This window comes from Primulina tabacum, chromosome 10, assembly GCF_025594145.1.
Source record: "Primulina tabacum isolate GXHZ01 chromosome 10, ASM2559414v2, whole genome shotgun sequence".
In the NCBI taxonomy this organism is placed as follows: Eukaryota; Viridiplantae; Streptophyta; class Magnoliopsida; order Lamiales; family Gesneriaceae; genus Primulina; species Primulina tabacum.
In genome coordinates, this window is record NC_134559.1 from 20,160,429 (window position 1) to 20,188,082 (window position 27,654).

The 27,654-nt window shown below is 38.9% G+C and overlaps 1 pseudogene; it reads right to left on the reverse strand.

Annotated features, from left to right (window-relative positions):
- Window positions 1–27,654, reverse strand: LOC142506075 (transcription factor MYB3R-3-like; annotated as a pseudogene).

The window sequence follows — 27,654 nt, forward strand, 5'->3', positions numbered from 1 at the left end:
GAATGCAACGAGTGAAATCATATCCTTAAGAGAAAAGGTTATAATCTATCCTACAAGGCTCTGAGATCATAAAGATGAACTGAACTTTCATTGTAAAAAATACCAGCCTATTTTTATTTAGGGCACAACTGTACAAATCGATTGCTGCTTGACAAGAGTTTAGAGGGAGTTTTTAGGAAACATCAGTAACTTTAAAGCTATGATGGCAACAATAGACTTACTCTTTCGAAGATTATAGAAGTCCAAACTGAGAGGAACGTTTGTTCGTCTGCAGCAAACTTGACTACATGTGCTCTTACATTCTTCAAATCCTATCACTTCAGAAGCAACATTCTTTATCTGAGCAACACAAACAAGCAACGAAATGAAGTAAATAATTAGACTCTGAACGTAGTTGCCAAAACGTTAGGAAATTAAGATTTAGAAGAATGCACATCAATCAGAACTGGCGAGAGAATCACTCGGTGCTCATCATTGGTCATTTGCAATGAGCAGTACTCAATTCATTTACAAACAGCAGTATAGAGGGAACACATTATAGGAAAAGGTGCTAGATGCATTGCATCATAAGAACTTTGAAAGAACAGAAGTTCAATAATATAACCAATTCAAGAGGAAGCCCCACAGTAAGAAAAATTTAGACCACCTATCCTTAGCACCAAGGCCACACACACATAAGATGTATACAACCCACAGTAAGACAAATTTAGACCACCTATCCTTAGCACCAAGGCCACACATAAGATGTATACAACCAACAGCGAAGTCAGTATTTTTGTATTGGGGGGTAAAACTAAAATATTGAAACAATGGGAAAACAAAAATATTAATTGATGCAAACGTGGTTGGTCAAGCACCAAAGAAGGCATGGGAGTCGTTGGAGTTGCCCGAAGGACCTATAACGAGGGGACGTAGCAAGAAGTTTAAAGAAGCACTTCAAGGATTCATGGTGAGCTACCAAGGAAGTTCAACAAATGGGGTGTCTAAATTAGAAGAGCTTGGGGAACATGGACACAATAATGGAAGTGTTTGGAATGTCATTCAAGTGATAAAAGACCATGAATACAGTAACTTACACGCACCCGCGCAAGAAAGACGTGCAGCCGCGCGCATTAAGCAGCACTAGGCGCGCCACCGCGCCACAAGCGGGCGCAGCCGCGCGCCCATGCGCGCGCCACCGCGCGTAAAACCTGCGCCACCGCGCGCCTGGACAGAATCTCGCGCGCCACCGCGCGAGATCATGCGCAGCCGCGCGCCCTGCCGTGTAGAATTTGTTCACAACTTTCTTTATGACTTTTTACACTACTTTTTCATGTTTTATTGATTATATAATGATTGTATGAGACCATAAACGAACCAATTCAGATTGATAAGAAATATTTTGAGATTTTCTCTCAATTCTCAAGGCTTTTAAAGCTTTGTTCATTACCAAATCAAACTTATCAAAGATTGCATCTTTGTGGCGTTTGTCGATTGTTTTCGCACAGATTTTCAAAACAAGTTCTTTGAAGGTTCGTATGAAATTCGATTGTTATTATCGTTGATATTTGTTGCTAAGTTTTAATCGCTTAGAGGTGAATATCACAAATCGTTGCTTGTTTCAAAAGATCGGGACAACACAATCGATTCTTGTTCGTTATTGAATTGAGGGAGCGATTCTAATTAATCGTGTTTGCTTCTCATTCGTACGAGGATTCGTATCATTTGGTATCAGAGCATTTGGTTCTCTTTGATTCAAGTAAGTTATCGTTGCTATTTTCAGATCTGTTTAAATTTCGTTCTGTTCTCAGATCGGTGTTATCCTTTCGTTGTTATTTTTAGATCTGTCTAAAATTTCGTTCTTTCTCAAGATCTGTGTTATCCTTTCGTTGTTATTTTCAGATCTTTCAAAAAATTTTGTTTTGTTCTCAGATCTGTGTTATATTTTTGTTTCTGTTTTCAGATCCGTGTTATCCTTTGTATTGTTGTAAGATCTGCGTTATTCTAGCGTTCTTGGTTTTGCGCAGTCCAAGTGAAACAGTTGCGAGTGTCCACGAGTTGAATCTTGTTAGTTTGATATACAAATATAAAAATTGATCACACTTTCGAGAAATTTGGGTGAGGAACATCTTTTATTTCTACTAACATTTTCTTGCAGGTACAAAATCTGAAAGTAAAATGGAGAGGGAGGTAGGAGATAGTTCGAACCAGGGGTTGTCTAAAGTTCAAATGGAGGCGTTATTTGGGCACTTTAGTAGGATGATGAGGGCTGAGTTGGATCCTTTACATGAGAGGTTGGATAGGCTTGAGGTTAGTACTAGCGAAAATAAATCTAAGCCTAAAGGTTTGGGTAGAGGCGAAGAAGAAGAGGATGAATATGATTTGGGAGGAGAAGAGAAGAGTCAAAACGAGAACTGGGGTAGGAACGAAAGAGGTAGAGGGTTTGGTAGAGGAAGAAGAGAAGCCGTACGGGGTAGGTATGATGATGGGAATAGGGAAGATGGTAACATAGGTAGCATTAAAATGAAAATTTCGTCGTTCCATGGTAAGTCAGACCCAGAGGCTTATTTAGAATGGGAAAAGCGAGTTGAATTTGTTTTTGACTGTCACCACTATTCTGAACTCAAAAAGGTTAGGTGGTTGGCAGTGGTTGAGTTTGTTGATTACGCACTTATTTGGTGAGATCACTAAGAAAAGATGCAATGAGAGGCCTATAGAAACTTGGGCTGAGATGAAGAGCGTAATGAGGAAGAGGTTTGTACCGAATCACTATTATAGAGAAATGTTTAAGAGGTTACAAACTTTGAGACAAGGTGTGAAGAGTGTTGAGGACTACTATAAAGAGTTGGAAGTTGTGATGATTAGAGCAAACATAGAGGAGGATCGTGAGGCTACTATGGCTCGTTTCTTGTGTGACTTGAATAGGGAGATTCTAGACCAAGTGGAGCTTAGGCACTACTTGGATATAGATGAGATGGTGCAGATGGCGATAAAAGTGGAGCAACAACTCAAGAGGAGAGTAGTTGGTCGCACTACTCAAGTGGGGAATGCATCAACACCTTGGCGTTCCAACGTTGTTAAACGTGAAGAAGGCAAGGTTGTGGCCAAGGCCAAAGTTGACATTAAACAGGAGGCGCCTAAGCAGGGATTGCAAGGTAAACCTGAAACTCCTATTAATCGTTCTAGAGATGTCAAATGTTTTAGGTGTCAAGGAGTTGGACATATTGCCAGCCAATGTCCCAATAAAAAAGTGATGGTATTGAATACTTATGGGGAGTATGAATCTCATAGTGAGGGAGATGATGGAGAGGATGAAGATGAAATGCCTGCATTAGAGGATCCTGATGAGGGATATGAAGCAGTTGTGGGTGAGGCATTAGTGACTAGGCATATCATGAGTGCCCAAGTAAAAGAAGAGGAGACGAATCAGCGGGAAAACTTGTTCCATACTAGATATTTTGTCAGTGGCAGGGTTTGCAACATTATTATAGATGGAGGAAGTTGCACCAATGTGGCTAGTAGTGAGATGGTAGAAAAGTTGGATATACCTACGTTAAAGCATCCTCAACAATATAGGCTTCAATGGTTGAATGATTGTGCGGAAGTGAAGGTGACAAAACAAGTGTTGGTTTCTTTTTCGATTGGGAAGTATGTTGATGAGGTGTTGTGTGATGTGGTGCCAATGCATGCTTGTCATATTTTGTTAGGGAGACCATGGCAATATGATAGACAAGTGACACATGATGGGTTTAGGAATAGATATTCTTTTGTACTCAAGAAAGAACCCATTGTTTTACTTCCTTTGTCCCCAAAGCAAGTGTCGGAGGACCAATTGAAAAAAAAAAAAAGAGAAGGGGCCGAAAAAAAGAATGAGAACAAAAGTGAGATGGCCCTTGAAAGAAAATATGAGATGGCTGAAAGAAAGAGATATCAAAAAGGTGAGATAGCCATACACAACAAAAAAGAGAGAAAAGAAATTGAGAGGAAAGAGGCCAAAAAGAAAACATATATGGCCCAAAAAGGTGAGTTGAAACATTTAATGCACATACATGAACCACTTGTGTTGACTCTTTACAAGGAGATTCTCCTTAACACAAGTGACATAGCCGGGTTCCTTCCGAGCATTGTTGTTTCATTTTTGCAGGAATTTGAAGATGTGTTTCCGGAAGAGTTACCTAAAGGCTTACCACCATTGAGGGGAATCGAGCACCAAATCGATTTCGTGCCGGGAAGTGCATTGCCAAATCATCCAGCCTATAGGAGCAATCCGGAGGAGACTAAGGAACTTCAGCGGCAGGTAAGTGAGTTGTTAGATAGGGGTTTTGTGCGTGAGTCCATGTCACCTTGTGCTGTACCTGTTTTACTAGTTCCTAAGAAAGATGGCTCATGGCGTATGTGTAGATTGTAGAGCAATTAATAACATAACCATTAAGTATAGGCATCTCATACCTAGACTAGATGATATGTTAGATGAATTGCATGGTGCTTGTATCTTTAGCAAAGTTGATTTGAAGAGTGGTTATCACCAAATTAGGATGAGGGAAGGTGATGAGTGGAAAACTGCATTTAAAACCAAATATGGGTTATATGAGTGGATGGTCATGCCTTTTGGCTTAACTAACGCTCCTAGCACCTTTATGAGGTTAATGTATCATGTTTTGTGTGCATACATAGGAAAGTTTGTTGTGATTTATTTTGATGATATCCTAGTGTATAGCAAAAACTTGGATGAGCATGTTAACCACTTGAGACTTGTGCTAATCACACTAAGGGCTGAAAATTTGTATGCTAACTTAAAGAAATGTGATTTTTGTACAAGCAAACTTGTCTTTCTTGGTTTTGTGGTAAGTTCACAGGGAATACAAATGGATGAAGATAAGGTAAGTGCTATTCGAGATTGGCCAACTCCTGCTACTATTGGTCAAGTCCGAAGTTTTCATGGTCTTGCAAGCTTCTATAGGAGGTTTGTAAAGGATTTCAGCACACTGGCAGCATCGATGACAGCGGTGATTAAAAAAAATGTTCCATTCCATTGGGCCGAGGAGCAAGAGAAGTCTTTTAATATTTTTAAACAAAAATTAATTAATGCTCCTTTACTTGTTTTGCCGGATTTTTCTAATACTTTTGAAATTGAATGTGATGCTTCAGGTATAGGTATTGGTGGGGTTTTGATGCAAGGAGGACGACCAGTGGCGTACTTTAGTGAGAAACTCAATGGAGCAGCACTGAACTATCCAACGTATGAAAAAGAGTTGTACGCGCTTGTGAGGACTTTGGAGATGTGGCAACACTACTTGAGGCCTAAGGAGTTTGTGATCCATACGGATCATGAGTCTCTAAAGTACCTTAGGGGACAACAGAAACTGAACAAGCGGCATGCCAAGTGGGTGGCGTTCATAGGAACATTCCCCTACATAATCAAATACAAACAAGGTAAGGAAAATGTAGTGGCCGACGTATTATCACGGAGGTACGTACTAATCTCTACATTGGAGTCGAAAATTTTGGGGTTTGAGCATGTGAAAGAGTTGTATTTGTTGGATGAGGATCTTAAGGAGATATTTGAAAAATGCATGCATAGTCCACATGATAACTTTTATTTGCATAATGGGTTTTTATTTAGAGAAGATAGATTGTGCATTCCTAAGTAATCAATTCGTGAATTACTTGTGAGGGAGGCACATGGAGGTGGTTTGATGGGGCACTTTGGTGTGGCTAAAACTTTGAGTTCTTTGCATGAACATTTTTATTGGCCACATATGAAACGTGATGTTGAACGTGTTTGTGAAAGGTGCATAACTTGTAGACAAGCAAAGTCGAGAACACAACCATATGGATTGTATACACCACTTCCTGTTCCTAGTGAACCTTGGGCTGATATTTCTATGAACTTTGTTTTGGGGTTGCCTAGGACTAAGAAGGGGAGGGATTCAATATTTGTTGTTGTAGATAGATTCTCTAAGATTGCACATTTTATTGCTTGTCATAAAACCGATGATGCATCAAACATTGCGGATTTGTTCTTTAAGGAAGTCGTTAGGTTGCATGGTATGCCTAGGACTATTTTATCTGACCGTGATGTTAAATTTTTGAGTTATTTTTGGAAAACTTTGTGGGCTAAACTTGGCACAAAACTATTGTTTTCTACTACATGTGATCCTCAAACGGATGGACAAACTGAAGTTGTTAATAGGACTCTAGGAACACTTTTGCGTGCTATACTTAAAAGAACTTGAAAAATTGGGAAGATTGCTTGTCATTTGTGGAGTTTGCTTATAATCGTAGCATGCATTCTACTACGAATTATTCACCATTTGAGAATGTTTATGGTTTTAACACTTTAACTCCTTTGGATTTGATGTCTTTGCCTGTGAGTGAAAGGTTGAACATGGATGGCAAGAAGAAAGCTGAATTTGTTAGGAGTTTGCATGAGAAGGTCAAGGCTAACATCGAGAAGAAGAATTTACAATAGACGAAGCAAGGCAACAAGGGGAGGAAGAAGATGGTTTTTGAAAAGGGAGATTGGGTGTGGTTGCACTTAAGGAAGGAAAGATTTCCAGAGAAGCGACGTTCGAAGCTCCTACCTTGAGGTGATGGACCATTTCAAGTGCTTGAAAAGATTAACGACAATGCCTACAAACTAGATTTACCAGGTGAGTACAATGTCAGTTCCACTTTTAATGTTAGTGATCTTTCGTTGTTCGGTGTAGGAGATGATCAAGATTTGAGGACAAATCCTTTTCAAGAAGAGGAGGATGATGCAAACGTGGTTGGTCAAGCACCAAAGAAGGCATGAGAGTCGTTGGAGTTGCCCGAAGGACCTATAACGAGGGGACGTAGCAAGAAGTTTAAAGAAGCACTTCAAGGATTCATGGTGAGCTACCAAGGAAGTTCAACAAATGGGGTGTCTAAATTAGAAGAGCTTGGGGAACATGGACACAATAATGGAAGTGTTTGGAATGTCATTCAAGTGATAAAAGACCATGAATACAGCAACTTACACGCACCCGCGCAAGAAAGACGCGCAGCCGCACGCATTAAGCAGCACTAGGCGCGCCACCGCGCCACAAGCGGGCGCAGCCGCGCGCCCATGCGCGCGCCACCGTGCGTAAAACCCGCGCCACCGCGCGCCTGGACAGAATCTCGCGCGCCACCGCGCGAGATCATGCGCAGCCGCGCGCCCTGCCGTGTAGAATTTGTTCACAACTTTCTTTATGACTTTTTACACTACTTTTTCATGTTTTATTGATTATATAATGATTGTATGAGACCATAAACGAACCAATTCAGATTGATAAGAAATATTTTGAGGTTTTCTCTCAATTCTCAAGGCTTTTAAAGCTTTGTTCATTACCAAATCAAACTTATCAAAGATTGCATCATTGTGGCGTTTGTCGATTGTTTTCGCACGGATTGTCAAAACAAGTTCTTTGAAGGTTCGTATGAAATTCGATTGTTATTATCGTTGATATTTGTTGCTAAGTTTTAATCGCTTAGAGGTGAATATCACAAATCGTTGCTTGTTTCAAAAGATCGGGAATCGATCCTTGTTCGTTATTGAATTAAGGGCGCGATTCTAATTAATCGTGTTTGCTTCTCATTCATACGAGGATTCATATCATTAATGGGGACCACCCCATCTGGTTCCATAATGCCAATCTTATATATAGTAGCCTTGCTGGCTACTGTCCTTAATATTGATTTTCTTTACATCATAGTTGATGGATTTGAAATTCGTTAACTTTTTTTGGGATTACATTATCTTGAGTCCCTCATAGTAGGAACTACTCTGGCCATAAAATATTCAACCAAACAAGAAAATATATACTTCCAAGAAATTGATAATCTTACATGCACAGAAGTGAGTAAAGGTTGTGTATGGCAACATCGCTGTTTGCTATATATAAGTGGAAAAAACCACGCTTTGAGGTTTATAACATGAAGCATGACCAATCTTGCTGGGACTTCAAAAGGAGAACTTAAATGAAATAAATTACCTCGTCTTTGACGTGTGTAGAACTTTGTATAAGGAGGGATTAGCTTGACCATCGAGTCTTCTGATTTAGCGTCATCGTCGCAATAACCTTGCTCCATGTTATCGGCAAAATTAAGCTGCTTCCCAACATATTTAAGGACATAATTCCTTCTGAAATTTAACCTGTATGGTGGAGATGCATCAAAAGACTTGATGCTGCTTAAACCTGAATCAGTATCGCAAATACTACCCGGACATAAACTATGGTTTTGCAACCCAACTTTTTGGGAAATATCCACGTCATTGTGATCACCGTGAGGTAAAATTGCTTCCCTGTGCCGTGTTTCGCTCTTTCTCTTTCTTAGTATGGATGGAGTATTTGAAAAACTTTTTGCAGCAAATTTCAGTATAGATTCAGGAGTTCGTAAAAATGAGCTACCACCTTTTACACTTCGGGGAGTGAGAAAAGTATTACGTAGCGTTTCTAAACTAATTTCTGAGTCAGACTGCATCAAGGAATTATTTTGAAAGTTAGAATCTTGCTGGAGATAATTGTCCAAATACGGTGGCGAGTAATATAGTGTTTCCTGTATTGGAAAATTATAAGGTGATGGTTCTCCAAGTGTCTGGCATCTATCAACTTCATCATATATTCCATGTCTCTCAATCTTGGATTCTAACTTTGATGGGATAGTATCTGCTTCTGATGGGAACGGCTCACATTTAGTGAGCTCAGAATTGGGAAACTTGCTCTGCAGATTAACAGTTGAGGCATCAGGATTCTTTGCTATAATCTTCGGATCATCCTGCCGAACAACAGTTGAGGCAGTAATATCAGGATTCTCCGTTATATTCCCTGGATCATCCCTCCCATCTTCAACTTTATCAATATCTGTGGGTCCAGATGAAACTAAGGCAGTTATTTTAAATCCTTTATCTGAAACAAAATGTACCTCTCCAACTAAAGCTGTTCTATTGATTTCTCTGACACCATTTTGGGTGACATGTTTGGCAACTGGAGGAAGGTTCCCAGTGGCCAGATAAAAATCTAACTTCTTCTTCAGCGAGCTGTTCCAGTGATTCTTGATTGCATTATCAGTTCTGCAGATGAAATCCAGTCACTATACGCCTGAGAACATCAATCGTAAACAGAACTACGAACCCTTTTCTTTATGTAAAAAGATCATCTGATAAATGACATGACCCACCTGATGACAAACCTTTTACGGAGACAAATAAATGAAAAATACCATTTCAAATAGGCTTATCCAGCCTACTCAAGGACCAACAGTGTTAGTTTCCTTTCCTGAATCACAAATATCAGTTACATGATTATGGAATTAATTTAATGTACAACTCTTTCCTATTAACTTTTGTGACTTGAATATCGAGCAGGGCTTGTGGATTAATTCCAAATATTCAAGAGTTGAACTAGTCAAAGGTAAGTTTTTTGATGTAGTGGGTTAGTGGGTAAATGGCTAGGAAGTTATTTAACTTCTAGTTGGTTTTCTCATTCTACGTTCTATAAAAGGCTTGTAATTTGTAGTTTGTACGAAGGTGTTCATTCAGAAACTTCAACGAGAGTTTATGGAGTGAGAGGAACAGGGAATAAGCTGAGAGATCACTTGCATAACTCTTGTATTTGAAAGAATGAAACTTGTTCTAAAAATCTTCTTTGTTTCTCTTCTATAAGTTTTCACATATTTACACTTCTATAAGCACATATTTACACATCACTCACACACATATTCCTCCAACTTTATACAGCATTTCCTGAACTATTCTGCCAAAACTCAACAAATTGGTATGGTTCAGGGTTAAGGGTTTAAAGTTGACGTCCACAACGTTTGATCTAGAGAAATTAAATGAAAGCAACAACTTTGGGCTGGAGGATAAAGATGCGAGCGTTGTTGGTTCACCAAGGCCTCGATCTTCCATTGAAGGAGGGAAGAATTATCAGCAAGTTTATCGGTCCAAGCAAAGGCCGATTTACTTCAAAAGGCACACAACATACTGATCTTAAACTTGTCTGACTCAGTTTGAGAAACGTGGTCAAGGAAGATATAGCAGCTGAAATGTGGAGAAAACTAAAGTCTCTATACATGACCCAGACTCTAGCGAGCCGGTTATTCTTGAAGCAATCCTTGTATGCTTTCAAGATAAGGTAAGATGATGATCTCGAATCTCAACTGGATGCATTTGAAAAGATAATCCAGGATTTGGAAAACATTAGAGTGGTGGTAAATGATTAGGATCAAGCACTCCTACTGATCAGTTCTCTACCAAGATCATACTCAAATGTTGTGGACACTTTGTTGTATGGAAGGGAGAGTCTGTCTCTGGAAGATGTCCAAAGCGCACTGATATCTAAGGATTCGAAGAAGAAATCAAATGCAAAAGACAGAGACAGGAACGTTGGTGATGGATTAAATGTGAGAGGAAGACCACAGAAGAGGGAGATCAATAGACAAACAAGGTCACAGTAAAAAAACAAAGCAGAAATGCTTTGTGTAATAAGGAGGGCATTTAAAGCGTAATTGTCCAGAGAGGAGGAAGAAGAAGTCGAAGGATGATGATCAGAATAAGAAAGCTAATATCAGCATAGGCCCTCATGGCTCTTTCTTATGCATTGACGACTTCCTCTGGAAATCACACAGAGTATTGGATCTTAGACTCTGAATGCCCCTTTCACATGACTTACAATAAGGTATGACTTCAAAACTTTAAAAGTTTATCAGGGCCTAAAGTACTTATCGGGGATGAAAAAGCATGTGCAGTGGAAAGAATAAGAATTGTGAGTCTAAAATTACATGATGGCATGGTGAGGACGTTGCATGATGTGAGATACATTTCTGAGCTTGAGAAGAATGTTATCTCACTTGGTGAATTTTATAAGGCTGGATATACTTCACCGGAGACAACAAAAGCTTGACGATTATCAAGGGATCCATGGTCATGTACAAAGAAGAATTGAGACATGGGTTATATCAACAATTGGGGAAAGTTGTGACAGATTCATTCTATAATCTTGTCACGGGGCTTGTGGCACAAGAGGTTGGGGCATGTGAGTCACAAAGGTATTCAGGAACTCAAGAAGCAAAGAACATTAGGGGATCATCTTGAGGATGATTTGGGATTTTGTGAGTATTACACTGGGTAAATCTCACAGTACTCACAGGGTGAAATTCAGCACTAGACAACATACAACCAAACCAAAATTGGACTACATACATGTGGACTTATGGGGACCAACAAAAACTCATTCATGATGCAGCGTACTCTTGACCATATTGGATGATTATTCCAGAAAACTATATGTCAATCCACTTGCCTTGCCTTCAAAATGTTCAAGGAATGGAAGACACTGATTGAAACTCAATCAGGGATGGACTGACAATGGAATGAAATTCTTGTCAAGGGAGTTCAAGAATCTATGTGCAAAAGGAAGAATATTAAGGCACAGGACTGTACCAGGTAATCCCAAACAAATGGCGGTTATCCTTGCTTGAGAGAATATGATGCATTTCATTGGTATAAATCAGCCAAAAGCATTTTGGGTAGAACATGTTCACACCAGGCAAGATAAACTGGAGGCTAGGGCATTAAAGTGTATTTTCTTGGGATAACTAGAAGGTGTTAAAGGCTACAAACTTTGGTGCCTGGAGTCGGGTACAAGAAATGCTTCATCAGCAGAGATGTGGTGTCTGAGGAAGATGAAATGGTGATGAGGAAGGAGGGGATAAAGGACGTGGAAGAAACTCCATCTAATTCAAAGAAGAAGGAGACTACTCAGTGGGAAATACCACACGCCACTGAGAGGACTGAACAAAACTTGTCTCAAAGAATTGAGGAGCAAGGGGAATCCCCTCGCCCTACTGAAAACTTGGAGGAGCCAACACAATATAATTTGGCCAGGGACAAGATCAGGAGACAAATTATACCCTCTGACAGGTATGGCTATGCTGACATAATTTCTTATTCTTTGGCTGTAGGGGATAACATACAGGAACAGGGGAAACCAACAACTTATGTGGAGGCTGTACAAGGAAAAGATAGCTTGAGATGGATACAAGCTATGGAGAAAGAGGAGATGATGTTCATAAAGGTCTATAAAACATGGGAGTTGGTGGATAAACCTCAAGGGTAGAAGCTGATATATTGCAGACGGATTTATAAGAAGAAGGATCATATAAATCCAGGTAACCTCCCCAGGTATAAGGCAAGGTTGGTTGCAAGGGGATTCTTTCCACATGAAGGAGTGGATTTTGGTGAATTTTACTCACCAGTTGTAATATACAGATCAATTGACACAACAGAACTTGTAATTGCATCAACTTGATATTAAACTACATTAGTCTATGGAGATATGGATGAGAAAATATTCATGGAGCAAACTGAAGGATTTGTGAGTAAGGGCCAGGAAGACAAAGTATCTTTGCTGAAGAAATCATTGTACAGGTTGAGGCAGCCTCCGAGGCAATGGAATAAGAAGTTCAATGCATTCATAGAAAGTCAAAAATTCAAGAGATGCAATTCGGATCTTTGTGTGTATTTTAAGAAGAAACACAATCAGGATCACATCTACCTTTTGATATACGTAGATGATATCTTGATTGCAAGCCGGGATAAAATACAAATATATCTATTGAAGGCTGAATTAAAGCAAGAATTTGAGATCAAGGAGATTGGTGAAGCTATAAATCCTAGGCATGGAAATTGCAAGGGACAAAAGAAAGGGGCTTCTATATCTCACTCAAAAAAAGTATTTGGAAAATGTACTTAAAAGATTCAGTATGTTTGAGGCTAAGGGAGTCCAGTTACCAATGACATCTCATTTCAAGTTGTCCAAATCTATCACCAAAAACAGAGGAGGAAGAGGATTATATGGATAAAATACCATATGCCAATGTTGTGGGGTGTATTATGTACGCCATGGTATGAACAAGACCTGACTTGGCATATGCAATAAGCGTGATCAGTAGGTTTATGTCAAAACTCGGGAAGATTCTTGGGATGCTGTCGAGTGGACATTAAAATACTTGAATGGAACAATGAATTATGGCCTGAGATTTGAGGGATTAGACTCAAAAGACTGGGGATTAGACTCAGGAGATGGAGAAGGAGCTGGAATAATTGATGGATACAGTGATTCAGATTTTGCTGGGTGCAAAAACAGCATGGGTGCAAAGAGAGCGGGAAATCACTTTTTGGCATATTCATCACGTTTGGGATTGCAATAAGCTGGAGATCAAGCTTGCAAGCAGTGGTGACACTCTCCACAACTGAAGTTGAGTTCATATCATTGACCAAAGCAGTAAAAAAAGCCTTACGGATCAAGGGATTCTTAAGGGAGCTCGGGATTGAACATAACAAGTGGGAAATCTATTGTGATAGTCAAAGTGCGTTTCACATGGCCAGAAATCAAGTGATTCATGAGAGGATTAATGATGCAAACGTGGTTGATCAAGCACCAAAGAAAACATGGGATTCGTTGGTATTGCCCGAAGGACCTATAACGAGGGGACGTAGCAAGAAGTTTAAAGAAGCACTTCAAGGACTCATGATGAACTACCAAGGAGGATCTACAAATTGGATGACTAAATTAGAAGAGGTTGGGAATCATGGGAATAATATTGGAGGTCTTTGGAATGTTATTCAAGTGCAATTGCCGAAGGTCCAGCGCACCCGCGCTAAAGCAGGGACCGCACCTGTGGTCCATGATAATCAAATTTAAGAAAATTTCCCGAAGCTGCACCGCACCCGCGGTCAAATCATTAGCGCACCCGCGGTCTGTTGCCGAAGCTACACCGCACCCGCGGTCAAACAAGCACCGCACCCGCGGTCTTTTGGCGCACTTCCGTGTCAAAGTTGCTAGTTATCTTATTTAAGCCTTTGATCCTTGTCCTTTGCAAACAATCCTCGAACTTTGCAGTGTGTATAACCTAGTGAACATATTTGCTGGATTGTCTGGAGTCTGCTTTGATATGCATAATGTTCTCCTTGATGAAGTATAGTTTCACATCCACATGCTTAATTGATACGAAACCTCGTACGAATGAAAAGCAAGCACGAATATAGAAATCGCACCCTCAATTCAATAACAAACAAGGAACGATTATGTTGTCCCGATAAAAGGGTGATGGTGTTGAATAATTATGGGGAGTATGAATCTCATAGTGAGGGAGATGATGGAGAGGATGAAGATGAGATGCCTGCATTAGAGGATCCTGATGAGGGATATGAAGCAGTTGTGGGTGAGGCATTAGTGACTAGGCGTATCATGAGTGCCCAAGTCAAAGAAGAGGAGACGAATCAGCGGGAAAACTTGTTCCATACTAGATGTTTTGTCAGTGGCAAAGTTTGCAACATTATTATAGATGGAGGGAGTTGTACCAATGTTGCTAGTCTTGAGATGGTGGAAAAATTGAGCTTGCCTACTCTGAAACATCCTCAATCATATAGGCTACAGTGGTTGAATGACTGTGCCGAAGTGAAGGTGAACAAACAAGTTTTGGTTGCGTTTTCGATTGGGAAGTATATTGATGAGGTATTGTGTGATGTGGTACCAATGCATACTTGTCATATTTTGTTAGGAAGACCATGGCAATATGATAGGCAAGTGACACATGATGGGTTTAGAAATAAATATTCTTTTGTACTCAAGAAAGAACCCATTGTTTTACTTCCTTTGTCCCCAAAGCAAGTGTTGGAGGACCAATTGAAAAAAAAAAGAGATGAGGCCGAAAAAAAGAGTGAATTAAAAAGTGAGATGGCCTTTGAAAACAAAAATGACATGGCTAAAAGAAAAAGTGAGATAGCCATAAAAAAGAAAAATGAGGGAAAAGCAAATGAGAGGAAAGATGTCAAAAAGAAAACACATATGGCCCAAAAGAGTGAGTTGAAACAATTGTTGCACACACATGATCCACTTGTGTTGATTCTTTACAAAGAGATTCTCTTTAACACAAGTGATATAGCCGTATCCCTTCCGAGCATTGTTCTTTCACTTTTGTAGGAATTTGAAGATGTATTTCCGGAGTAGCTACCTCAAGGATTACCACCATTGAGGGGGAGATTGAGCACCAAATTGATTTGGTACCCGGAAGTGTATTGCCAAATCGTCCAGCTTACAGAAGCAATCCGGAGGAGACTAAGGAGCTACAACTACAGGTAAGTGAGTTGTTAGATAGGGGTTTTGTGCGTGAGTCCATGTCTCCTTGTGTTGTACCTGTTTTACTAGTTCCTAAGAAAGATGGCTCATGGCGTATGTGTGTGGATTGTAGGGCAATTAATAACATAACCATCAAGTATAGGCATCTCATACCTAGATTAGATGATATGTTAGATGAGTTACATGGTGCATGTATTTTTAGTAAAATTGACTTGAAGAGTGGTTATCATCAGATTAGGATGAAGGAAGGTGATGAGTGGAAAACAGCATTTAAAACAAAATATGGGTTATATGAGTGGATGGTAATGCCTTTTGGTTTAACAAACGCTCCTAGTACCTTTATGAGGTTGATGAATCATGTCTTGCGTGCTTACATAGGGAAATTTGTTGTGGTTTATTTTGATGATATTTTTGTGTATAGTAAAGATTTAAAAGAGCATGTTGAGCATTTGAGACTTGTACTGACAACACTTAGGGCTGAACATTTATATGCTAATCTTAAGAAATGTGATTATTGTACAAGCAAACTTGTTTTTCTTGGTCTTGTGGTAAGTTCACAGGGGATACAAGTGGATGAGAACAAGGTAAGTGCTATCGAGATTGGCCAACGCCTGCTAATGTTAGCCAAGTTCGAAGCTTTCATGGTCTTGCAAGCTTCTATAGGAGGTTTGTAAAAGATTAAGAAGAACATTCCATTCCACTGGGGCGAGGAGCAAGAGAAGTCTTTTAATATTATTAAACAAAAATTAATTAATGCGCCTTTACTTGTTTTGCCTGATTTTTCTAATACTTTTGAAATTGAATGTGATGCTTCAGGTGTAGGTATTGGTGGGGTTTTGATGCAAAGAGGACGACCAGTGGCGTACTTTAGTGAGAAACTCAATGGAGCAGCACTAAACTATCCAACGTATGACAAGGAGTTGTACGCGCTTGTGAGGACCTTGGAGATGTGGCAACACTACTTGAGGCCTAAGGAGTTTGTAATCCATACCGATCATGAGTTTGGGTGGCATTCATAGGTACATTTCCCTACATAATCAAATACAAACAAGGTAAGGATAATGTAGTGGCTGACGCACTATCACGGAGGTACGTATTAATCTCTACCTTGGAGTCGAAAATCTTGGGATTTGAACATATGAAAGAGTTGTATTTGTTGGATGAGGATTTTAAGGAGATATTTGAAACATGTATGCATGGTCCACATGACAAATTTTATATGCATAATGGGTTTTTATTTAGAGAAGATAGATTGTGCATTCCTAAGTCATCAATTCGTGAGTTACTTGTGAGGGAGGCACATGGTAGTGGTTTGATGAGGCACTTTGGTGTGGCTAAAACTTTGAGTTGTTTGCATGAGCATTTTTATTGGCCACATATGAAACGTGATGTTGAACGTGTTTGTGAAAAGTGCATTACTTGTAGACAAGCTAAGTCTAGAACACAACCACATGGATTGTATACACCACTTCCTGTTCCTAGTGAACCTTGGATTGATATTTCTATGGATTTTGTTTTAGGTTTGCCAAGGACTAAGAAGGAGAGGGATTCAATATTTGTTGTTGTTGATAGATTCTCTAAATTGGCACATTTTATTGCTTGTCATAAAACCGATGATGCATCCAACATTGCAGATTTGTTCTTTAAGGAAGTCGTTAGGTTGCATGGTATGCCTAGGACTATTGTATCTGACCGTGATGTTAAATTTTTGAGTTACTTTTGAAAAACTTTGTGGGCTAAGCTTGGCACTAAACTGTTGTTTTCTACTACATGTCATCCTCAAACGGATGAACAAACTGAAGTTGTTAATAGAACTCTAGGAACACTTTTGCGTGCTATACTCAAAAAGAACTTGAAAAATTGGGAAGAATGTTTGTCATTTGTTGAGTTTGCTTATAACCGTAGCGTGCATTCTACTACGAATTATTCACCATTTGAAATTGTTTATGGTTTTAATCCTTTAACTCCTTTGGATTTGATGTCTTTTCCTGTGAGTGAAAGGTTGAACATGGATGGCAAGAAGAAAGCTGAATTCGTTAGAAATTTGCATGAGAAGGTCAAGAATAACATCGAGAAGAAGAATTTACAATATACGAAGCAAGCCAACAAGGGGAGGAAAAAGATGGTTTTTGAAAAGGGAGATTGGGTATGGTTGCACTTGAGAGAGGAAAGATTTCCAGAAAAACGACGTTCGAAGCTCTTACCTAGGGGTGATGGACCATTTCAAGTGCTTGAAAAGATTAACGACAATGCCTACAAATTAGACCTACCAGGTGAGTACAATGTCAGTTCTACTTTTAATGTTAGTGATCTTTCGTTGTTTGATGTAGGAGATGATCAAGATTTGAGGACAAATCATTTTCAAGAAGGGGAGAATGATGCAAACGTGGTTGATCAAGCACCAAAGAAAACATGGGATTCGTTGGTATTGCCCGAAGGACCTATAACGAGGGGACGTAACAAGAAGTTTAAAGAAGCACTTCAAGGACTCATGATGAACTACCAAGGAGGATCTACAAATTGGATGACTAAATTAGAAGAGGTTGGGAATCATGGGAATAATATTGGAGGTCTTTGGAATGTTATTCAAGTGCAATTGCCGAAGGTCCAGCGCACCCGCGCTAAAGCAGGGACCGCACCCGCGGTCCATGATAATCAAATTTAAGAAAATTTCCCGAAGCTGCACCGCACCCGCGGTCAAATCATTAACGCACCCGCGGTCTGTTGCCGAAGCTACACCGCACCCGCGGTCAAACAAGCACCGCACCCGCGGTCTTTTGGCGCACTTCCGTGTCAAAGTTGCTAGTTATCTTATTTAAGCCTTTTCACACAACTTTTCTTATTTTTATTGTTTATGTAATGTATTGTAAGGGGGATGAACGAAATCATTGAAGATTGATATCAAATTATTGGAGATTTCTCTCAATTTGCAAGGCTTGTGCTTTGTGTTTATCAAAATCAAACTTATCAAAGATTGCATCTTTGTGGCGTTTGTCGATTGTTCTTCGCACGGATTGTCAAAACAAGTTCTTTGAAGGTTCGTTTGAAATTCAATTGTTTTATCGTTGATATTTGTTGCTAAATTATAATCGCTTAGAGGTGAATATCAGAAAATCGTTACTTGTTTCAAAAGATCGGGACAACATAATCGTTCCTTGTTTGTTATTGAATTGAGGGTGCGATTTCTATATTCGTGCTTGCTTTTCATTCGTACGAGGTTTCGTATCAATTAAGCATGTGGATGTGAAACTATACTTCATCAAGGAGAACATTATGCATATCAAAGCAGACTCCAGACAATCCAGCAAATATGTTCACTAGGTTATACACACTGCAAAGTTCGAGGATTGTTTGCAAAGGACAAGGATCAAAGGCTCTTGAATTTAGGAATGAAGAAGGAGATTTGTGGATTAATTCCAAATATTCAAGAATTGAACCAGTCGACAATTAGTTTTTTGATGTAGTTGGTTAGTTGATAATGGCTAGGAAGTTATTTAACTTACAGTTGGTTTTCCTCATTCTATATTCTATAAAAGGCTTGTAATTTGTATTTTGTACGAAGGTATTCATACATAAACTTCAATAAAAGTTTAAGGAGTAAGAGGATCAGGGAATAAGCTGAGAGATCACTTGTATAATTCTTGTATTTGAAGGAATGAAACTTGTTCTGAAAATGTTCTTTGTTTCTCTTCTATAAGTTTTCACATATTCACACATCACATATTCCTCCAACTTTGTACAATATTCCAATAACTATTTCCGCTGCCAAAACTCAACAGGGCCAACGCTCTGTTCATGGGGAAAAAATTTAACTAATATAATGGCTAAAACTTTCTGCTGTTATAGCCAAGTAAAAGGTAATCATACTGATTCAACCAACGAATCAGAAAATCAACTTGCTATGCTTGTCGTAGATTACAAGAAGCGAATTAAACCCAAACACTTGATAAACATAAAAGCTCATAGTGCCTCCTCCAACCCAAAAAACCTGCTCCTTCTAAATGTCAGTTTTCTGTATAATCACATTAACTTTCAAGACAATAATTTGAAGAAAATGATTTTCATCAGAATGTTTTTTCTTTTTCGACAAAGTGGCATGGCAACATTTAAAAAGGCCATCAATTTTAACCATACAAGTCAAAAGATAAAACCAACAACACACGTTTGACAGTACAGGCTACGATTAAGATGGAAATCATAAGAAATTCCTCTCTTGCTCTTAAAAAATTATGATGGTGGAATGATGATACCTTCCAGGTAGAAGCTTAGCTAATTCAGCCCATTTATTCCCATGAGTCCGATGAGCATTAAGCAAAGAAAATTCCTCCTCCAAAGTCCAAGCCTCCTTCTTAATGTGTGGATTCAAATGATTGGCAACCTGAACATTGTTAACGAAATTGGTTCACCTTTATGTAGTGAACGCATAAGAAAATTTGGAAGTGCAACACATTAAGAAAAATTAGAACCTTCAGAAATTGTTAAATATGTAATTATGGTGAAAGGGTGAATCGATAATCAGATATTCACATAAAAACATTATCCACTAGGCATCGTTTGTGATGTTACCTCTCACGACATTGCTTTCCAATTCGGCCAGGCAATGACTTTGCTATGACTGACCATTTTGTAGGTCCATATTTAGCTACCAGTTCTGTGATTTTCTCATCCTCCTGTAAGTAATATCAGCAGTACAATTTTTTAATCACAAGCATGTAAGATCATGATAGAACTTTTCAAAAGTAAAACAACAAGTGCTACAAGAGAAATTTTAACTGCCAACCTCTTGAGTCCAGGGACCTTTAACAAGTTCTGGATTAAGAACTTTTTGCCATCGATGTAAGCACTGCACTTCTGATCTATTTGGAAAGAACTCAGCTGCATGAACATCAATGTGAGGACAGGATGCATACATTGAGAATTAATACAGTGGTGTGGACGCATATCTATCGTAAGACACAACATGATTAAATTGTTGAACTACTCTGTATAATTACTAAAAATATTTATCATATTAAGTGTCACGTCCATGAAGACCACCTTGTTTAAAGTATAACTCGCTTTTTACTGTAAAGTGTCTTAAGGATTAGATGTGTGCATCTCAAACTAATGTTTGTTTCTCTGATTGCAAATATATCCATTTTCTTTAATCAACATTTACAGATAATAAAAAATTAAAGTGTTACGGGGTCAAGTACATTGGGGCCTAGAAAATCAGGAGTCAGGACAACTCTTTTAATCCACAAGAGTATACTACAAGAAGTAACTAGAGTGGGAAAGAAGAATGAACATATGAGGCTAGAGTTGGTTATAAGAAAGGCATAGAAGATTGTTTGTCTGGCTAGCTTCATGCTAGAGCAAGGTAAGATAGTGACTTTCTTCAATAAAAGCATGTAATCCTTGGCTGGGTGTTTAACTCAGATTAATTTTCTTACTTGATCAGTCTATTTTTGTTATTCTCGTTGTTTGATTTTGTGGTTGTATCAAAATTACACATAAATAATACTAAGTATTTAAGTGATACAAGATATGCTAATTGGGAAATGTAATATATTCCTTATTCCAACAAGCAATTTCGTAAATGGTTTTTCACGATATTGATAAGATAGTGGTTTATCTTTGATTTTATTTTAGACTCTTTTAGATTAAGATTTCTTTGGATTCTTCTAAATTAGGATAGCTTATTTCTTCCTTATATATCATGTACCGGAAAGATTGGAAACATAATGGAAAAAAAACCTTTGTTTTCTCTCAAGCTCCATCTCAAAAACAAACATGGTATCAGAGCTTTAACAAAACAAAAAAAAAACGGCATGGCTTCTTCATCCAAATCTTCAGGTTCCAGCTCCGCCACTCCAGTAGTGCCCATCCCTCTAGCGGCCGCCGATACCTCCTCTATCCCGATCACTTGCCACAAATTAAATGGGCAAAACTACCTACAATGGTCACAATCTGTAATGATGTTCATCTGTGGAAGAGGAAAAGATGAATTCATCACCGGTACGTCGAATCAACCTGAAAAATCCGACTCCAAGTTTAGGGCTTGGAATTCCGAAAATTATATGGTAATGTCTTGGTTGATCAACTCCATGACGACTGAAATAAGTGAAAATTTTCTCCTCTATACCACTGTCAAAGACATATGGGAAGCCGCTCGTGATACATATTCATCCAAGGACAAAACATCAGAATTGTTCGCTGTTGAAAGTAACCTCCAGGACCTCCGTCAAGGTGACTTCACTGTAAAGGTATATTTTAATTCCCTCACTCGACTATGGCAACAGATTGACCTATTCGAGACTCATGAGTGGAAATGCCCTGATGATGATGGTTTATATCGTGTGATTGTGGAAAGGAAACGCATCTTCAAATTTTTATCCGGCCTCAACGCTACACTGGATGAAGTGCGCGGACGGATATTGGGCACAAAACCTCTCCCTGGTCTTCGGGCTGTTTTTTCAGAAGTGCGTCACGAGGAAAGCCGCAGAAAAGTCATGTTGGGTCCTCTAGTTCCTCCACTGTCCGTCGATAGGTATGCACTAGCTACGCAGAATCATTCGTTCTCCGCTGCCGATGATTTTGGTGCAATGCGAACCCCACAAACTTAGATGAAGACAGGTCGTCCATGGTGCTCAAAATGCCGGAAATCCACTCATACGCTGGAAACATGTTGGAAAATCCATGGGAAGCCTGTGGACTGGAAGCCCGCACGTGAAAGACGAGCCAATGCAGCAGTAACAGAAGAACAGCCTGTAGATCAGCTACCTCAACAGCCTTTTACCAAAGAACAACTCGAACTACTCCAAAAACTGATTGGTCAGAATACTCTTGCCACTTCTCCCTCACTCACTGGCACTAGTAACATGGCTCACGCATGTATTTTCTCATTTGCTTCAACTGCCCAACATGAACTGTCATCCTGGATAGTAGACTCGGGTGCGTCTGACCACATGACTGGAAATATGAACTATTTTCAGTCCTTTAGCCATTGTAATGCTTCGAATACAGTCCAAATTGCAAACGGATCATTATCTAGAGTTGCTGGTTATGGATCAATTCAATTGACTGATGATATTCACCTTCGTACAGTTTTGTTTGCACCAGATCTTGCATGTAATCTGTTGTCTGTAAGTAAGCTCAGTAATGATCTCAGATGCACAGCTAAGTTCTTTGTTGATTCGTGTGTTTTTCAGGATGTGGCATCGGGGAGGAAGATTGGCAGTGCTGATCTTTGTGCTGGACTGTATCTTCTCAAGATGAATGTTCCCAAACCCAAGTCCTTCCCAGCCTTTCTGCTCTCATTCTATTACAATGTTGAACAAGTATAGCGATATCTTATTGTGGCATTATCGATTAGGCCATCCAAATTTTTGGTATCTTCGCAAGTTGTTTGCCTTTTTGTTTAATAATAATAAAAATCTGCATTCTCTTAAATGCGATATTTGTCAATTATCTAAACATACTCGTACAACTTTCACGCCTAATCATTACAAACCATCAAAAGCATTTTCTCTTATACACAGTGACATCTGGGGTCCCTCAAATATAAACAATATGAGTGGGACTCGCTGGTTTATTTTATTCGTCGATGATCATACACGTCTTTCGTGGGTGTTCTTGATGAAAGATAAATCAGAGACTACACAGATTTTCAAACATTTCCACACCATGATTCAGACACAATTTTCTACCCAGATTCAAATTTTACGAACAGATAGAGCAAGGGACTATTTCAATTCTGTTTTGGGGGGTTACTTGCAAACGCATGGGATTATTCACCAAAGTTCTTGCGTTGATACACCCCAACAAAACGGAGTGTCTAAGCGAAAAAATCGTCACCTCCTTGAAGTTGCTCGATCACTTCTTTACACTATGAATGTCCCCAAGTCCCACAGGGGTAATGCCATCCTCTCAGCCACTTACCTCATTAATCGGATGCCCTCTCGAGTCCTAAATTTTCAAACCCCCATCCAATGCTTCCAGAAATTTTTCCCCAACTCACATCTTCTTCACGAGATTCCCCTCAAGGTTTTTGGTTGCTCATGCTTTGTTCACATCCACTCCCATAATCGCGGCAAACTCGAACCTCGCGCTGTCAAGTGCATGTTTCTTGGTTATTCTCCTAACTAGAAAGGGTACAAGTGCTATTCTCCAGTCACAAAAAAAATTTACTCTTCCATGGATGTTACCTTTTTTGAGTCTGCATCATTCTATCCCAATACATCGGTTCAAGGGGAGTTTTCAAGCTATGAACCATTACATTGGGAACTCACAACACCATACATTGAACCGATTCCCGAGTCATCTTGTGAACCGATCCCTGAGCCATCTTTTCCATCCATCAATGAGCGAACTGAAACAAATATAATCAGCCCACTACCTCATACCTATTCCCGAAGGATACATCATCAAAAGAATGTACAGCCTGTACAAAATCAACTTGCCAATGAATACTCTCCGCTGTCAAATTCAGAAAAAACCACACAAGGTATGTCTGATCCCGATACCCCGGTAGCTGAGTACATTGAACCTGATGATAGACCAATTGCTGTGAGGAAGGGTGTCCGAACATGTACAATGCATCTTATAACATGTACAATGCATCCTATAGGTGATTTTGTATCACTCAAACGTTTTTCTCCTGTATATCGTGCTTTTCTTTCCACTATAGACCAGATTCAGGTTCCAAGGGACATTAATGAAGCTCTCAGTCATCCGAACTGGAAGGCTGCTGTTTATGATGAAATCAGAGCACGGGAGAAAAAATCAAACATGGCACATAGCTGATCTCCCAGCTGGAAAGAAACCTGTTGGATGTAAATGGATCTTCACAATCAAACATAAGTCCGATGGAAGTATAGAGCGGTTCAAAGCTAGACTTGTGGCTAAAGGGTACACACAAACTTATGGTATTGACTACCAAGAAACTTTCGCTCCTGTTGCTCGACTCAACACTGTTCGAGTTCTATTATCTATTGCAGCCAACCTAGACTGGCCTTTGTATCAGCTTGATGTTAAGAATGCATTTCTCAATGGTGACCTTGAAGAAGAAGTGTACATGAACATTCCTCCAGGCTTTGAATCAACATATACAAAAAATAAGGTGTGCAGATTGAGAAAGTCACTATATGGGCTTAAACAATCACCTAGAGCCTGGTTCCATCGATTTACCAATGTGTTGAAGATACATGGCTACACTCAATGTCAATCTGATCACACATTATTTGTGAAACACTATAAAGAAGGGAAGATTGCTGCCATTATAGTGTACGTGGATGACATTGTACTTACAGGAAATCATACTGACGAAATGGCCCGCGTGAAACTGATTCTCTCAAAAGAATTCGAAATGAAAGACCTTGGCCATCTAAAGTATTTTTTGGGAATGGAAGTGGCAAGATCGTCTCTGGGTATCTCAATTTCACAACGAAAATATGTTCTTGACTTGCTGAAAGAAACTGGTATGTTAGGGTGCAAACCTGTGGGTACTCCGATGGATCCAAACATCAAGTTAGGCATTAAATATGATAGTCCTCCTGTTGATAAAGAGAGATATCAACGACTAGTGGGCAAACTTATATACCAAGCCCATACACGACCGGGTATTGGATTTGTTGTTATTGTTATTAGTCAATTCATGAATACTCCGACAGAAGAACACTTGGATGCTGCATATCGAGTGTTGAGATATCTGAAAGGGAAACCTGGCAAAGGGCTACTCTTTAGGAAATCATCTATCCGGAAAATCAAAGTGTATAGTGATGCTGATTGGGCTGAATCTCCTACAGACAGACGTTCCACGTCAGGATATTGCACATTTGTATGGGGGAACTTGGTAACATGGCGAAGCAAGAAACAACCTGTGGTAGCTCGTAGTAGTGCTGAAGGAGAGTTCCGTGCATTGTCTAACGGAATTTGTGAAGGAATATGGCTCAAGAGACTTCTCGATGAATTAAAAGTGGAAGAGGGTCATCATATAGATGTATTGTGTGATAATCAAGCCGCCATTAGCATCTCGAAAAATCTAGTCCATCATGACAGAACAAAACACGTTGAGGTTGATCGACATTTCATTAGTGAGAAGATTGAAAAGGGGGTGATAGACCTCGGCTACACTCCTACCCAATTACAAGTTGCAGATATACTTACGAAAGCACTTCACCGGCCCATTTATGAAGATTTGAGTTCCAAGCTTGGCATGATCAACTTATATGACCCAGCTTGAGGGGGAGTGTTGAATATAATATATTATTTAATAAGTAGATAATGTATTATTATCTACCAAGTAGTTAAGATATTGATTTGACTATTATTTAATAAGTACATAAGATAGTGGTTTATCTTTGATTTTACTTTAAACTCTTTTAGATTAAGATTTCTTTGGATTCTTCAAGATTAGGATAGCTTATTTCTTCCTTATATATCATGTACTGGAAAGGTTGGAAACATAATGAAAAAAAACATTTGTTTTCTCTCAAACTCTATCTCAAAAACCAACAAATAATAATACAATCGACTACTAAATCAGAAAGTCCAATTGAAATTGCAAATAGAGATCAAAGGCAAACTGCACCACAGATAAAAGTGAGCAGTTTTGAAAGATTATACCTATTTTTTTCCAACACTTCCCTCTGAAATCTGTAACAGCTCTTTTTAGTGTATCATCCTAAAGAAATATCACCGACACACTTATAAATTGTAAGAACATTAATTTCAACTTGAAGGTTGTAAAAAATTAAACAGAAAGAAACATATCGCTTCATGAACCTCTGCAGATTGTTTAACTCCATTTGAAACAAATTCTTACCTCATCTCTAGTCCAACCTCCCTTTGCTCTTCTAATTGGCCCAGTAGTTCTTCTGCAGAAACAAAACACGTGGTTTAAGTTTTAAGTTTATCAAACCATGGTTTAGGCTTTTAGAATGCAAGACACCGTACAAAGCATGCAATTTACTATATAGTGTACTAAACTAACGAATAAAAGCAATAGTCCCATGCTTGATACCATAGACCAAAATCAGGTACACGAAAAATAGGTTGTAGAATTGACGTACACAATCTTAGTAAAGCTAAATTACCCCGTAAGACTTCACCATGTATTCGATGCTGGAGAGGCTTTTTATAAGTCAATAAATGTGTCTCATACACAGATCATTATCCAAGGTGATAATCGCATTTTATCATCACGAGCTATTTTTTATTAAAAGAGAAATTTTAATATTTTATCAATCAAATAACACGGGAAAAAATGTATACTTCTATGGGAGAGGATTCCGCAATTGCTAAAACCAGATCAAGGAGTTAAAGCTACCATCTTGAACATTCTTTTCAAAATGCGGAACTCTCAGTCTATTTATGTAAGAAAGCAAAGCATCGCAACCAAACTAACATACATGCTAAAACTTTAGCTCAATGAGACTGGGTGTTCCACATTTTGGAAGAGAAAGCAAAGCATCATAAATTCATAATTCATAACCAAACTAACTTACATGCTAAATCTTTAGCTCAATGAGATACGTACAACCTTCCTGGCATGCATAATTATGATCACATGCAACAAAGTGATGATTGACAGGAAAATACCCGATCCCAATCCCAAACCCAAAAAAGAAAAAAGAAAAAAAAAGCTATTCATTCTTAACAACTCGACGACCCACATAATACATACTGGAAACATCAACAAATAAATATTAGATAATAGAAGCACTATACTGATACAAGAAAAAGGATAACAATACAAGACCAGGATCACATTCAGAATCATGAAACGTACAAACTAAAAGTAACATTTCAATCACATTATGAAAGACAGTATAAAACAAATACTTCACTCGAACACTAAAATTGAACGAGCCACGACAGCAATACCTATGAGCTGACGAAATGCTGGTGGGACTTCTTACATTGGGTGACTTCACGACAGTGTTTGCTACTGTTCTCAGAAACTGAAGACCTTGAAGCAGCTGTAGATTGCTTATTCTCAAGGCTAAACTCATCTGGTTTCTCCTCTGCCATTTAATCCCTCAACTCATAGCCTTTCGAAATTCCCCAATTTCCTAAATTCAAAAATACAATAAATCAAAAGCACTTTCACAAACTAATCAAATCAAACAAAACTCTTAAGCCTAAAACTAAAATTTCTCACACGTAAGCTAAATCCGGATCTCAAAAACCAAATAGCAATCCACAAAATAACCTAAATCAGAGAAAGAATAACTTAAAAAACTAACAAAAAAAAAAAAAAAAACAAAGCAAAACCTAGGATAAAGATATACATGGGTACGTCGATTAATCTAAACAGGCTAAAGAGATGGTCAAAATGGATCAGATAGCAAGTCCAAGAAATGGGTTCCAAATTCAAAGAAATTGAATTCAATTCCAGAATCTAAAAAGAACACAACTAATATCACGAACAGAAAATCAATCCCAGCGAATTCTTGAGACCCAAGAAAACAGAAAATCTACGGAATTTAGAGAGAAAAATTACCGAGCTGCTGAAGACCTTGCCCGTTGAATAAGAGAGAGAATTGGA